Here is a 13,970-nt window from a genome sequence, read left to right as displayed (position 1 = left end):
GGGTCAAACGGTCCCAGAAGGGACCCCACGTCCACCAAATTGGTACGCGTTTTGATTGGTTGTGGGACGTCCACAGTTCGGAGACGATAGGTCGTAGGGCCCCCAGATTTGAGATTCTGGCATATCAGGGGCCCCTCAACCAGGGCCCCAAAACACATAGTCGTAGGACCCAAGGAAAAAAAGTGCATCGCGCTAGGTCCTCACGCTTTTGACAGCACGTTTTAAGGGACCTCAGGAGCCACCATTCCAAATTTCGGTCCCTAGGACGTTTTTAAAAACATCCCACCTGCCATTTACCTGAATGTGTTTGTCCTAGCAGTTTCGTGGACACGGCTCGCTGGGGTCCGATCGGGCCAAATTTGGTATGTTTGCCTCATGGGGACCCCCTTGACTGGGCAGAGAAGTTTGGTGGCCCTACGACCTTCCTTAGGGGTCAAAAGGTCAAAAAAGGGAGCGCTTGTCCACCAAACCGGTACGCGTTTATATTGGAGGTGGGACATACGCCCTTCGGAGATGATGGGTCGTAGGGCCCCCAGATTCGAGATTCTCGCATCTCAGGGGCCCCTCTCCCATGTCCCCGAAGCACGAAGCTGTAGGACCTTGAAAAGAAATGCCCGTCCGGCACCCTGAAATCTCTCAAAAGGCTCTGATCATGTAAGAGTCAGAGAGGGCTGAGGGAGAGATTTTGTCCAGGAGGCTCCGAATTTTTCCCTCGCCTTAGGGTCCCGCGCTTTCGGCAGCTCACTCGGGGCGGCCCCTGGACCCACCGATCCGAATTTGGGGCCTCTGGGACGTTTCTAAAAAAGTCCCACCTGCCATATATTTGAATAGGGTTCAAATACATTGCGGGTGGACATGCACCACATGTGGTGAAATTAACATTTACAATTTATTCAGCGGGACCTCCGTAGTGCTCCCGTGGACATTAATTTTTATGCAAATTCAACAGTATTATGTGATAAAACTTACATGAATGGACTCTGCTGATCGTGCTGTGTACAGTAGAGGTGTTTCCATTAACAATATTGCACTAATTTGAAATGAATCAAGTTAAATAGACTTGCTATTTGATAATCTGGAAGTGGACACATATGACGTCAAATAAATTGAGGGTGGACATGCACCATATGTGGTGAAAGTAACCAAAATCCAACATTTTTCCAATGGAAATTCTACATTATTATGGGATAGATCTTACATTAATGGACTCTGCTGAGATGTCTGAGTACACTGCAGGCGTTTTGATCAACCATATTGCATGTATTTAATTAAATCAAATTGAATAGAATTGCTATTTGTTAAACCTCAGGTGGACACATATCCCACTTGCCATTTATTCATATTGGATGGACACCAATTTTTTGGGCACCGTATCTCTGCCTCCCGGGGGTTCAGGGACTTGGGGCCGGTAACATCGGATAGAGGTCCCCAAGGTCTAATTTTGACCAGAGTTTGGTGTTTTTTCCCCCCTTTTTGAGTGAGTTATGGCCGGTCAAATTTTGGGACTTTTTGCATTTGCGGGTCCGTATCTCTGGCCCCCGGGGGTCTATCGACTTGGGGGAGGTGGCTTCAGAGAGGGCCCTTCGAGTGCTATCAAGTCACCCAGTTTCAATTTGCTGGGTCTCTTCCTTCCATTTGACTATCAAAAATGTGGGGGGCCATAACTCCGCCCCCCGGGGATTTATGGATGGGGGGCCAATGGTGTTCGGTGGGCCTTCTGTAGGTCTTACTCTGACCCGAGTTTGGTGCACTTTGGCCCCGTTTTGGCAGAGTTACAGCTTGGCAACACTTGTGACATTTTGGTGAACATGCACCACATGTGGTGACATTAACCAAAATCCAAATAATTTTCTATGTATATTTCTACAGTGTTATCGGATAAAACTTACAAAAATGGATTCCTGGGAGCTTGCAGAGTACAGCTGATGAGACTTCAACCACAATATTGCCAACATTTATCTGTCCACGGAACCATTAGGAAGGGCGTGCTGAATAAATGGCAAATGGGAGGTTTTTTCAAAAAAAATGTCCATTTACAATTTATTCAGCGGGACCTCCGTAGTGCTCCCGTGGACATAATTTTTTTATGCATATTTTACATTATTATTGGATAAAACTTACATGAATGGATTCCTCTGAGTGTCCTGAGTACAGTACAGGTGTTTTCATTAACAATATTGCAAATTTACCTCCTGACCACCATGAAAACAGATCCCGATGCAGTGTTATTTTCTGCTAAAAGGTTGCAAGCTATAGCAGTTTCTAACACATGGCCAGTCTTCATTATTACGTGCAAAAACTTACATGAATGGGTTCCCCTTGGTGTCCTGAGTACATTACAGGTATTTTCATTAACAATAACACACATTTGAAATAAATAAAGTTAAATACAGTTGCTATTTAATGAACAGTGAGATACGCACCACATATGGTGCACATGTGTGCCAAAATTCAATGCTCACTTTTATGCAAATTCTACAGTATTATGTGATAAAACGTACATGAATGGATTCCTCTTAGTGCCCTGAGTACAGTACAAGTGTTTTCTCTAGGCCTCATAAAAAACATTTTCTTCCGACTTCCACCCCCCTCGAGCTGCCTTCTCTAGCCGGGGAGGGTGCACCCTGGCCGGCATGGATGAGTAGGTGCGAGGGGGGTGGATGGTACTATTTATTTGCTAATATCTCCGCGATGCTGTGGACCCCAGGGCTGAAATTCGGGGGATCCCTAGAGGGTCGAGGGGCCTACCGTATGCAACCACCCTCGAGTTCCTGGGTGGTCCAGTTCCTGAGTTATAATGGTTCAAATTCCACATTTTGTTGGCCGTAACTCGGACCCCCGGGGTCATAGGAACATGGGGCTAGTGTCGTCCGATTGAGGTCCCCAAGGTCTAATTTTAACCCGAGTTTGGTGTTTTTTCCCCTCTTTTTGGGTGAGTTATGGCCGGTCAAATTTTGGGACCTTTTGCATTTGCGGGCACATATCTCTGGCCCCTGGGGGTCTATCGACTTGGGGGAGGTGGCTTCAGAGAGGGCCCTTCGAGGGCTATCACGTCACCGAGTTTCAAGTCACTAGGTCTCTTCCTTCCATTTGACTATCAAAAATGTGGGGGCCAAAACTCCGCCCCCCGGGGTGTTATGGATGTCGGGGCAGCGGTCTTCGGTAGGCCTTCTGGAGGTCTTACTCTGACCCGAGTTTGGTGCAGTTTGGCCCCGTTTTGGCGGAGTTACAGCTTGGCAAAGTGTGTGACATTTGGGTGAACATGCACCACATGTGGTGAAATTAATCAAAATCAATTTTTTTCTATGCATATTTCTACAGTATAATGGGATAAAACTTACAAAAATGGATTCCTCTGAGTGCCCTGAGTTAGAGGTCTTCACGGGTCCAAAAATTCGTGCCCGAACCCGAAAGAGACCCGTAATGTACTACACCGAACCGACCCGGACCCGTCTAATATTTCAAAAGCTGGACCCGGACCCGTGGACCCGACCCAGACCCGTATATTATTTGAAATCTGGACCCGAACCCGCTGGGAAGACACAGACCCGACTGGACCTGACGTTCACATATTCCACCATAAAATTGCTATTACAAATCAATAAACCTGTTGCAAAAAATACAGCTTTTTGTCTCACCTAATTTAAAGAGCCGTAGTCTCTCCTCCTTGTACCTGACTGCCTGTGATGCATTACAATCCTCCGACAAGAAAGTTATTCATGTTATTCCTCTCGTTATTCCAAGTCCAAGCTGAATCCACTCATTATTTCAGTTTCAAAAGTCCACTTGATGTCACGGTGACGGATGACAAATGCAACTGTGCATATGTACATTCTGATTCGAGTTAATTCGCATAATAACTTAGACTGTTTGCCCTTTTGAACTATAATAACGATCGCTCGTGCAATGCCATGGCCGCTGACGTTATTTATTTGCTATCATCTGATGTCTGTGCTCTCTGCTCTGCATCGAGTCTGAATCTGAACCACTAAAACTTTAAGATTAAACGGTTCATTTATAATATTATAAAAATCGGAGAAAATGTAAAACGCGGTTTGGCGGTCGAAGTGTCCCTCACTGGTTGCCACAGAAACAGGAAATGCGCTCGAGACTGCACATGCGTGCTAGCTGTATCAAACGAAAAAGCTTTAACGCAGTTTGAGCGTCATAGAAAACATTCATGTGACAGTTCACCTCAGATTGTGTTGCTGATTTGAAATATATTAAATATGAGTGTGTCATGTCTGCAAGCATTAATACCGTGCGTGCACTTGTATTAACTCTGAGTCTGCGCGCTCTGCTTCTAAAAGCAGAGAGAGAGAGAGATCATTTTTTTTGGCTCCCTCTTTTCTTTTCCTAATTTTACAAGTTGCAAGTTACAAAAAACACAAGCAGTCTTTGATCATGGCCGGGTGTTCTCCAAATCCAATGACTCCGATCGCACGGGTATTACACACAATGTTAAACAGACCCGGGACCCGAGGTAATAGATTCGGACCCGACCCGGACCCGGCTGATGATTTAAAATATAGACCCGAACCCGTACGGGTCCCGGGTCGGGTCCGGGGTCGACGGGTCTCGGGTGCACTGTGAAGACCTCTACCCTGAGTACAGTACAAGTGTTTTCTCTAGGCCTCATAAAAAATTTTTTCTTCCGACTTCCACCCCCCTCGAGCTGCCTTCTCTAGCTGGGGAGGGTGCACCCTGGCCGGCATGGATGAGTAGGTGCGAGGGGGGTGGATGGTACTATTTTTTTGCTAATATCTCCGCGATGCGGTGGACCCCGCGGCTGAAATTCGGGGGATCCCTAGAGGGTCGTGGACACGACGTGGACACGACTCCCAAGGGTCCGATCGGGACGAATTTTGGATATGTGTCTCGAGGGGATCCCCTCGACCGGCACAGAAGTCTGGTGGCCCTACCACCTTATTTAGGGGTCAAACGGTCACAGAAGGGACCCCACGTCCACAAAAGCGTTACGCGTTTTGATGGAAGGTGGGACGTCCACAGTTCAGAGACGATAGGTCGTAGGGCCCCCAGATTTGAGATTCTGGCATCTCAGGAGCCCCTCACCCAGGGCCCCGAAGCACGAAGTCGTAGGACTAAAGGGAGAAAAGTGCATCGCACTAGGGCCCCGAGCTTTTGACTGCACGATCCAGGGGCCCCAAAGAGCCACTGTTCCGAATTTTGGGCCCCTGGGACTTTTCTAAAAAAATCCCACCTGCCATTTATTTGAATGTGTTCAGAATAGCGGGTTCGTGGACACTGATTGCAAGGGCTCTTGGGCCCCGGGCCTTCATAAGCTTACTGGGGGAGGCCCCAGGAGCCACCGTTCCAAGTTTTGGGCCCCAGGGATGTCTCAGAAAAAAATGTCCAACCGAGGCCCTTTTCGAATGCTAATGGTCAAATGGACAAATATTGGGTCCGTGGGACCCGGGGGTGGGGTCCGCAAATGTTCCGCATGTGATCTGTGGTCATTCCGTGAACATAATGGTCAAATGGACAAATAGTGGGTTCGTGGGACCCAGGGTGGGGGTCCGCAAGTGGTCCGCAGATGATCCGCAGTCATTGTGTGAACATAATAGTCAAATGGACAAATAGTGGGTTTGTGGGACCCAGGGTGGGGGTCCGCAAGTGGTCCGCAGATGATCCGCAGTCATTGTGTGAACATAATGGTCAAATGGACAAATAGTGGGTTCGTGGGACCCAGGGTGGGGGTCCGCAAGTGGTCCGCAGATGATCCACAGTCATTGTGTGAATATAATGGTCAAATGGACAAATAGTGGGTTCGTGGGACCCAGGGTGGGGGTCCGCAAGAGGTCCGCAGATGATCCGCAGTCATTGTGTGAATATAATGGTCAAATGGAGAAATACTGGGTTCGTGGGACCCAGGGTGGGGGTCCGCAAGGGGTCCGCAGATGATCCGCAGACATTGTGTGAATATAATGGTCAAATGGACAAATAATGGGTTCGTGGGACCCGGGTTGGGGGTCCGATGGGGGTCCGCACCGGTTCCGTGGTCATTCTGTAACTTTAAAGGTCAAATGGACAAATATTGGTTTCGTGGGCAAAAAAATCATCCACCCCCCATTCGGGTAAATGCCACTGTTTTAAACCTGAGGTGTACTGCTCCGTGCATCACCCTGTGGAGAAGTGCTGAATTGCATTTAGGGGCCTCAAATTTGGGTGGGCTTCCGCGAGGCCCCTCGGGGGTCCATATCCTCCGGCGCCGGTCAGGGGTCTCTCGTGGGCCAGCGCAGTCCGGCAGACATCGACACCTCATCCGGCAAAAATTCTTTGGGGTCAGTGCGCAGGTCCCCTTAACCCACGTACACGAGCCCTCAAACTTATACCTGAATGGACTCTCCAAAAAAAATAGACTTTATGGACACTCTTTCCTAAAGGGCTGACCATAAGAATCAGGTGTGCCGAACAAGCCAACCAATTAAGCAGACCACCTTCTCCTATGTTGTGTGTAACACTGCTGCCTGACATACTTGCAACCTAGCAAGCGGAGATTGAAAGCTAGCCCTGCAAGCAGGTAAAACAGCGATCCCACTGAGGAGAAATCAGACTGCCATGTCTCATCCTATGTATGGGCCTGGGGACCGACAACACTGCACAATTCGGAGATCTGTCTTATTCTACTCACTCTGTGAGCACGCTTTCCTAACGAGCTGACCATCAGAATCAGGTGTGCCGAACAAGGGAGGTGCACTGATGCCCTGGAGCAGGAAGGAACACCGCTCCAGTACAGATTCAGAAGAAGAGATGGACCGTAGTGATAGCAAGGTGACTCCGCCAAAAGCAGAGCCCTGCACAGGCCAAGCTTCAGAAACAAAATCACGCAGAAAGATGAGGTGGTAAAAAATTTTCAACCTTCCCGTATACTCAACGGCAAAGGGTTGCCGTGTCCCGGATTCGAACCGGGGTTGCTGCGGCCACAACGCAGAGTTCCAACCACTATACGATCACGGCGTGCCACTGGCTAACCCAAGACAACCCCTGGAGCCCGGATACAAGAAGCAGCAGCGACGTATTTGTCCATCGACGAGGGACTGGACATTTCGCAAATAAGTGCGAGGACTGTGAAAAATGCATGGATGCTTTGCCTCATGGCCTTCAGCAAACATCGCAGTCGGCAGGATTCGAACCTGCGCGGGGAGACCCCAATGGATTTTTGTCCATCGCCTTAACCACTCTGCCACGACTACGGGTGTAGACCAATTTCTGCTCAGTTTGTGTCCAACACTGCTGCCTGACCTACTTGCAACCAACCCAACTTCAGTCGGCAAGCGGAGATTGCAAGCTAGCCCTGCAAGCGGGTAAAACAGCGATCCCACTGAGGAGAAATCAGGCTGCCATGTCTCATCCTATGTAATGGGGTTTTTTAGTACTGGCCCTGGGGACCGACAGCACTGCACATTTGGAAATTCTGTCTTATTATACTCACTCTTCGAGCACTCTTTCCTAAAGGGCTGACCATCAGAATCAGGTGTGCCGAACAAGGGAGATGCACTGATCCCCGGGAGCAGGAAGGAACATCGCTCTAGTACAGAGTCAGCAGAAGAGATGGACCCGTAGTGATAGCATGCTGAGGCCTACAAAAAGAAGACTGACCTTCGCCCAAACAGGGACTTGAATTAAGCAGACCACCTTCTCCTATGTTGTGTGTAACACTGCTGCCTGACGTACTTGCAACCTAGCAAGCCGAGATTGTAAGCTAGCCCTGGAAGCGGGTATAATAGCAGTCCCACTGAGGAGAAATCAGGCTGCCATGTCTCATCCTATGTAATTGGGTTTTTCAGTGCTGGGCCTGGGGACCGACAGCACTGCACAATTCGGAGGTCTGTCTTATTCTACTCACTCTGTGAGCGCGCTTTCCTAAGGAGCTGACCATCAGAATCAGGTGTGCCGAACAAGGGAGGTGCACTGATACCCTGGAGCAGGAAGGAACACCGCTCCAGTACAGATTCAGAAGAAGAGATGGACCGTAGTGATAGCAAGGTGACTCCGCCAAAAGCAGACAGACCTTCACCCGAACAGGGACTTGAACCCTGGACCCTCAGATTAAAAGTCTGATGCTCTACCGACTGAACTATCCGGGCTCTTGTGGAGCACTGGCTTCTCATGTTTTATAAAGCAGCAGTTTTACGACAAGCTGCCCAGAAGAGATGCAGGTGTCACGAGGATGAAAGCTAGAAGCAGTTATGGCACAGAGAGCGAAGGACCATGGAAGGCACATTTACGTCACAGAAAGCTAAAGCAATACAGCAAATTCCTTCCGTAGTCGGCAGGGTTCGAACCTGCGTGGGAACCCCAATGGATTTCAAGTCCATCTCCTTAACCTCTCGGCCACGACTACACCTAATGTTTGAAAGCAAGCCCCCTTGTCTGGTGGCGCCCTGCACAGGCCAAGCTTCAGAAACAAAATCACGCAGAAAGATGAGGTGGTAAAAAATGTTCAACCTTCGCGTTTGTCCATCGAAGAGGGACTGGACATTTAGCAAATAAGTGCGAGGACCGTGAAAAATGCATGGATGCTTTGCCTCATGGCCTTCAGCACACAGCGTATTCGGCAGAATTCAAACCTGCGCAGGGAGACCCCAATGGATTTCTAGTCCATCGCCTTAACCACTCGGCCAAAAACAGGGCAAAAGGGACTGCTACAAGTAGGAAAGAAAGGGAAAAGAGAAGGAGAAAGGAGGGAAAGCAAGATATAGAAAAAAAAAATATCCATCAAACTTCATGAACACTCACAAAGGATTTAAGTAAAGTGTTTGATTGGTTTTTGACTATATTTTTAATAAAAAAATTAATAATAATAATAATAATCTTACAAACACACCACACACTCTTGCCAGGACTTGCACCTGGAATCTTCCTCCCAAAGGGTGGATGTGTTACTATTACACCACAAGAGTTGTGTCTTTCTTTTTTTTACAAACACTGCAAATTAAACACTGGAAACAGCAACTAAAAACAAAATGTTCACAGCACAACACACAGACAGCACAACATATGCAACTATATAAAAACCTAACTATATACATTACTATATACACCAATGAAAAAAAAATCAAAGAACTCCCTGTACATTCTCCCTCCACTGTGCAACAGAGAGGCCTGAGGCTGGACAATACCACCGGCCCTTCAGCTGAGTGTGGCCAGTTGCTAGTCGTTTCCGTGGTGGTTCACCTCTAGCCACTCGCTCCTCATCCTCTTGGGCAGCTTTCTGCCTTCTCCATGTGCGCTGCCTGGGCTGAGTAGAGGGACAAGTTTGTGATGGCAAGGTATTAGGCTGCTGGAATTGGGGAGGGGGCTGGAATTGGGTAGAATGAGGCAGTGGTAGACCTGGTTGGTAGCTGGGAAAGGGTGGTAGGACCCAGGGGGGAATGCAAAGTGTGGTGCTGGTGGGTATATGGGAAATGCAGAGTAAGATCCAGGAGGAGGGGTGGGCATTGGGTACCTGTTGGAGATACGCTTACGAATGAAGGCCTCTCCCTCCTGATTTGCTGAATCCTGAAATACCATGGCCTCATGCCCATGCTGTGCAGGAACAGCTGGAAGTTCGCGCACTTCAGGAAGAGCCTCCTTTGCCAAATATACTTGTTTGGGCAGTGCAGTACCCTGCAGAAGCATGTCTCTGTCTACACGTTTCTGTCTTTTTAGTAGCCTGCAAGAGAAACATTCTTCATCTTAAATTAGCAATTTAAGTGAATAAAAACCCATTGTCTTTACTTCCTGTAGCATCATTTTTAAAAGCATGTACAAGAAGGTTTTATAAGTACAATCTTGATATACTACTGTGATTGTGCAAAAGTATCGCATAAAACAAGACTCACCAGGAGGAGACAGTAGTGGTGTTTATCGGGACCAGAACTAGGTTAGTCTGTCCTAGAACCTCTCTGCTGTCCTCCGTCAGCTGTTTTAAGTGGCTGTATACCACCACAATAGATTGTGGAATTGGCAGAGTTTTTCCTTGTGTGTCCCTGGGCCTGTTCCGTGCTTGCTGAAACTCTTTCAAAAGCCTTAGGCAAACACATTCACAGACCCTGTGGACTTCAGGGTCCTGAGCTGCCTGCCCATGAGTCATGAACAATCTATGGAAAAGAAAGATGATATAATCTGAACTGTATACTGGGTTATAAACTAGTGACGATCCAAATAGTCAAATTACCTCTCTGCTGCCTGCTGTCCTGGAGCAGAGCCACTCTGCTTCCTGGATGCTCTCCAAGGTCCTGTCAAAGCCTTCTTCTTAACCCTCTGGCTATATTTTGATGGTACCTTGTCCATGGCATGCAGAGCCATGTACAGCTGGACTATGTTGGCCTCCTCTTGTGATGACAAGGCAGTGATCGTTCGGTTTAGGCCAACCAAGTAGGCTGCCAGGGCATCAACTGCCTCCCAGCCCAAGACACCTCTGGAATCACACTGTGTACTCTGGAAATTGAGAAAAATGCCAAACACAGTCCAATAAACATATACGGTGTTGTAATAATTATTTTGCATTGTACATGCATATATTTTAACTTTACACATTGGTGACAATAGGCGTTTTGCACTGTACCAGATACATTTTTTTTAAAAGTAAAAAATAGTACAGGATAGCAATATTACCTTTTGAAAAACTGGTTCTGGCTTATCTGAAGGACATCACTGGACCCTTACTGGACCCCCTGCAGTTTGCGTACCGAGCAAACAGGTCCGTGGATGATGCAATCAACATGGGATTGCACTTCATCCTGCAACATCTGGACAAAACAGGGACTTATGTGAGGATCCTGTTTGTGGACTTTAGTTCGGCTTTCAACACCATCATCCCAACAACCCTTCAGACCAAACTGACCCAGCTCTCTGTTCCTAGCTCTATCTGTCAGTGGATCACCAGCTTTCTGACAGATAGGCAACAGTTAGTGAGACTGGGGAAATTCATGTCAAACAGCTGCTCCACCAACACTGGTGCCCCTCAGGGATGTGTTCTCTCCCCTCTGCTCTTCTCCCTGTACACCAACGACTGCACCTCTAAAGACCCCTCTGTCAAGCTCCTGAAGTTTGCAGACGACACTACAGTCATCGGCCTCATCCAGGACGGTGACGAGTCTGCTTACAGACAGGAGGTTGAGCAGCTGGCTGTCTGGTGCAGTCTTAACAACCTGGAGCTGAACACGCTCAAAACAGTGGAGATGACTGTGGACTTTAGGAGAAACCCCCCTGCACTTTCCCCACTTACCATCATGAACAGCACTGTGGCTGCAGTGGAGTCATTCAGATTCCTGGGAACCACCATCTCTCAGGACCTGAAGTGGGACAATCACATTGGCTCCATTGTGAAAAAAGCCCAACAAAGGTTGTACTTCCTTCGCCAGCTGAGGCAGTTTAACCTGCCACAGGAGCTGCTGAAACAGTTCTACTCAGCCGTCATTGAGTCAGTCCTGTGTACTTCAATTACTGTCTGGTTTGGTTCAGCTACAAAATCAGATATCAGAAGACTACTGAGAACTGTTCGGACTGCTGAAAGGATTATTGGTGCTCCCCTGCCCACCCTCCAAGAACTGTACACATCCAGAGTGAGGAAAAGGACTCAGAAAATCACTCTGGATCCCTCACATCCAAGTCACCCCATCTTTGAACTTTTGCCATCTGGCCGGCGCCTCAGAGCCGCAAATACAAGAACAGCAAGGCACAAGAATAGTTTCTTCCCCCAGGCAATCTACCTCATGAACAGTTAAATGTTTCCCACTTAAACTTATGCTTATGCAAAAATGTGCAATATCCTTATATTTATTTGTTACCCCTCCATCCTAGAACATTCCTGCATCTCACTCAATCCTATTCCATTATCATTTATAGCACAATTGTTTATACACTTATTTATTTGCCAATTTGTAATTCTCCTGTAAATTTGTTTTTTTTTTTTTTTCTGTGTGTTGTTGTCTCTGTTTACTGGAAGCTTATGTCACTAAAACAAATTCCTTGTATGCGCAAGCATACTTGGCAATAAAGCTCTTTCTGATTCTGATTGATGTGCTAGGACTTGCAGTGTCATCCTCCTCTTCCTCAGTGACCTCCTCATCTGGGAATTTGTTTCAGTGTCACCCACCTGACTTGTCACCTGGGCCTGCACGACAGCTACTGGAGAGTCATCAGCCCTAAGGTCAGCTGCATGGCACACAGTCGTGTAAATTTCACTATCCTCTTCGGGCTCCTCTGGGGGGACTTCAGGCATGTCATTGTGGTGTGCAATCAACTGGTTGCCTCTATTGGACTGGGCCAACAAGTACTCCACTGCAATGCGCTCCCCTGCAATAATTTGTACAACATTGTTAATGGGGAGAGGACACACACACTCACACACACACACACAAACAAACAATCACAGGAGAGAGAGAAATACTCCAATGCTCAGCATTTTCCTGTGAGATATCTTATCAGTGGGTTTTCCTGGAGGGGTAAATTCTGGCATCAAAGCCCGACCAAGGACCGGTTGGCTCATGCTGTTTAAATGAGACATTGTGCAGACATCAAATGTCCTTAGGGTTGAGGCCCCCACCACAGATACAGCTTCTTTTGCCCGGCTCATGTTCCACCTCGAGGCCCCCTCTAACATGTACACTTGTGTGTGCATGGCATTGCATCTCCATCCTAAGAATGAAAATGCACAGATTCAGTCAGCAATTATTTTAAACTGAGGACATAAAAATTTAATGACACAGTTATAGAACAGTAACACATAATAATGAGACTGACAGTAAATTCCATGGAAACAAGCCAAATCCAGGTAGCACCCAGGGTTCTGTTGTTGACACAATAGCGATCTTTTCAACGTAAAAATCTACAAAACATACTGCAATTTAATATTCAGAATTTACCAGGAATGAAGGCACACTGGTGGCGGTGAAAACTCTCCAGCGAGGATGACCCCCTGCCGCACCTAAGCACGTTTAGGACTTTGCCACCCTTCTGGAGTGTCCCCGTCTTTGTGTACAACTCTACATGTGGAGGGTCCTGGATGCACTCAAGGTGTTTTTGTTGCATCTCCCAGACATGGTGCATGCTATCAGGGTTAACCAGGCGAAACCCTGTAGTGTCAGTTAGCTCCCACACTGATTCCAGCAGCCCTGAAATCATGGCCCGGATCTCCTCAGCCCTGCGTGTCCGCCGCCTACAGTGCTTCGCGAGTTCACCTGGGCTGATGCTGGCCATGAGCTGAGCCTCAGTGGGAGCCTTTCCACCATGGCTGCACTTCCACTCCCCTCTCTTGGCAGCCTTAAGTTCTTTCACATCCTCCTGATCCCACTCAAAGATACAGGAGGAAAGTTTTGAACAAAAGGTACCATAGAGAGGGTGGTGCTCTGTAGTAAGGCCACAGTTGAATCTTCTCATAAAATGGAAGATATCTAGCCTTACAATAGACTTCCATGGCCGAAAAAGTTTTAACACTGAAGATGCACCTGTGGAGGAGAAAAAATAAAAAACATGCATTTGATTTAATTTCAAACATACTTTTCAGTCAATATAATTTATTACAATTTTTAATACACTGGCTGTAAAAATAATACTAATTAATTACCATCACCAATAGGGAAAGGTGAACTTTTTTACACCACTATTAACTTTTATAAAATATATTGCAGTGCACATTTGATAAAGTAGTAATTTGAAAATCTCACCTGACTGACTGCAGCAATAACGGTCAACATATAACTGATGACCTCAGGCTCTGGCTCGCCAGAATTCTGGTAGCGTTTGACGACGCCCTGGCACAGTTCCTCCAGTCCTGCGCCTTCAGCTGTTGTCAGAACACTGTTCAGAACCTGGCCGAGCTCATTGCCAATGTTGGTCATCCATGCAGCCGTGTCCCCAATGCCACCAGACAGCTTTTTGGTGATCTGAAAAACAAAAAGAAGGAAAAATAAAGACATTCTGAAAAGCTTAATTATACATTTTCTTTGATTTGTTATGGTACA

At 47.3% G+C, this 13,970-nt stretch overlaps 2 non-coding genes across 2 annotated transcripts; both read right to left on the bottom strand.

The window, feature by feature from the left end:
- Positions 1 to 7,133: 7,133 nt before the first annotated feature.
- On the bottom strand, positions 7,134 to 7,214 carry trnaf-aaa (transfer RNA phenylalanine (anticodon AAA)). Its single transcript has one exon. It is a non-coding gene; the product is annotated as a tRNA-Phe (tRNA).
- An 821-nt stretch (positions 7,215 to 8,035) lies between these two features.
- trnak-uuu (transfer RNA lysine (anticodon UUU)) lies at positions 8,036 to 8,108 on the bottom strand. The gene has a single exon. It is a non-coding gene; the product is annotated as a tRNA-Lys (tRNA).
- Between the last annotated feature and the right edge of the window lie 5,862 nt (positions 8,109 to 13,970).

The sequence above is a fragment of the Carassius carassius genome, chromosome 18, assembly GCF_963082965.1.
Source record: "Carassius carassius chromosome 18, fCarCar2.1, whole genome shotgun sequence".
Lineage (NCBI taxonomy): Eukaryota > Metazoa > Chordata > Actinopteri > Cypriniformes > Cyprinidae > Carassius > Carassius carassius.
Note: the sequence above shows the minus strand (reverse complement) of the source record. Positions and strands in the feature narration are given on the sequence as shown.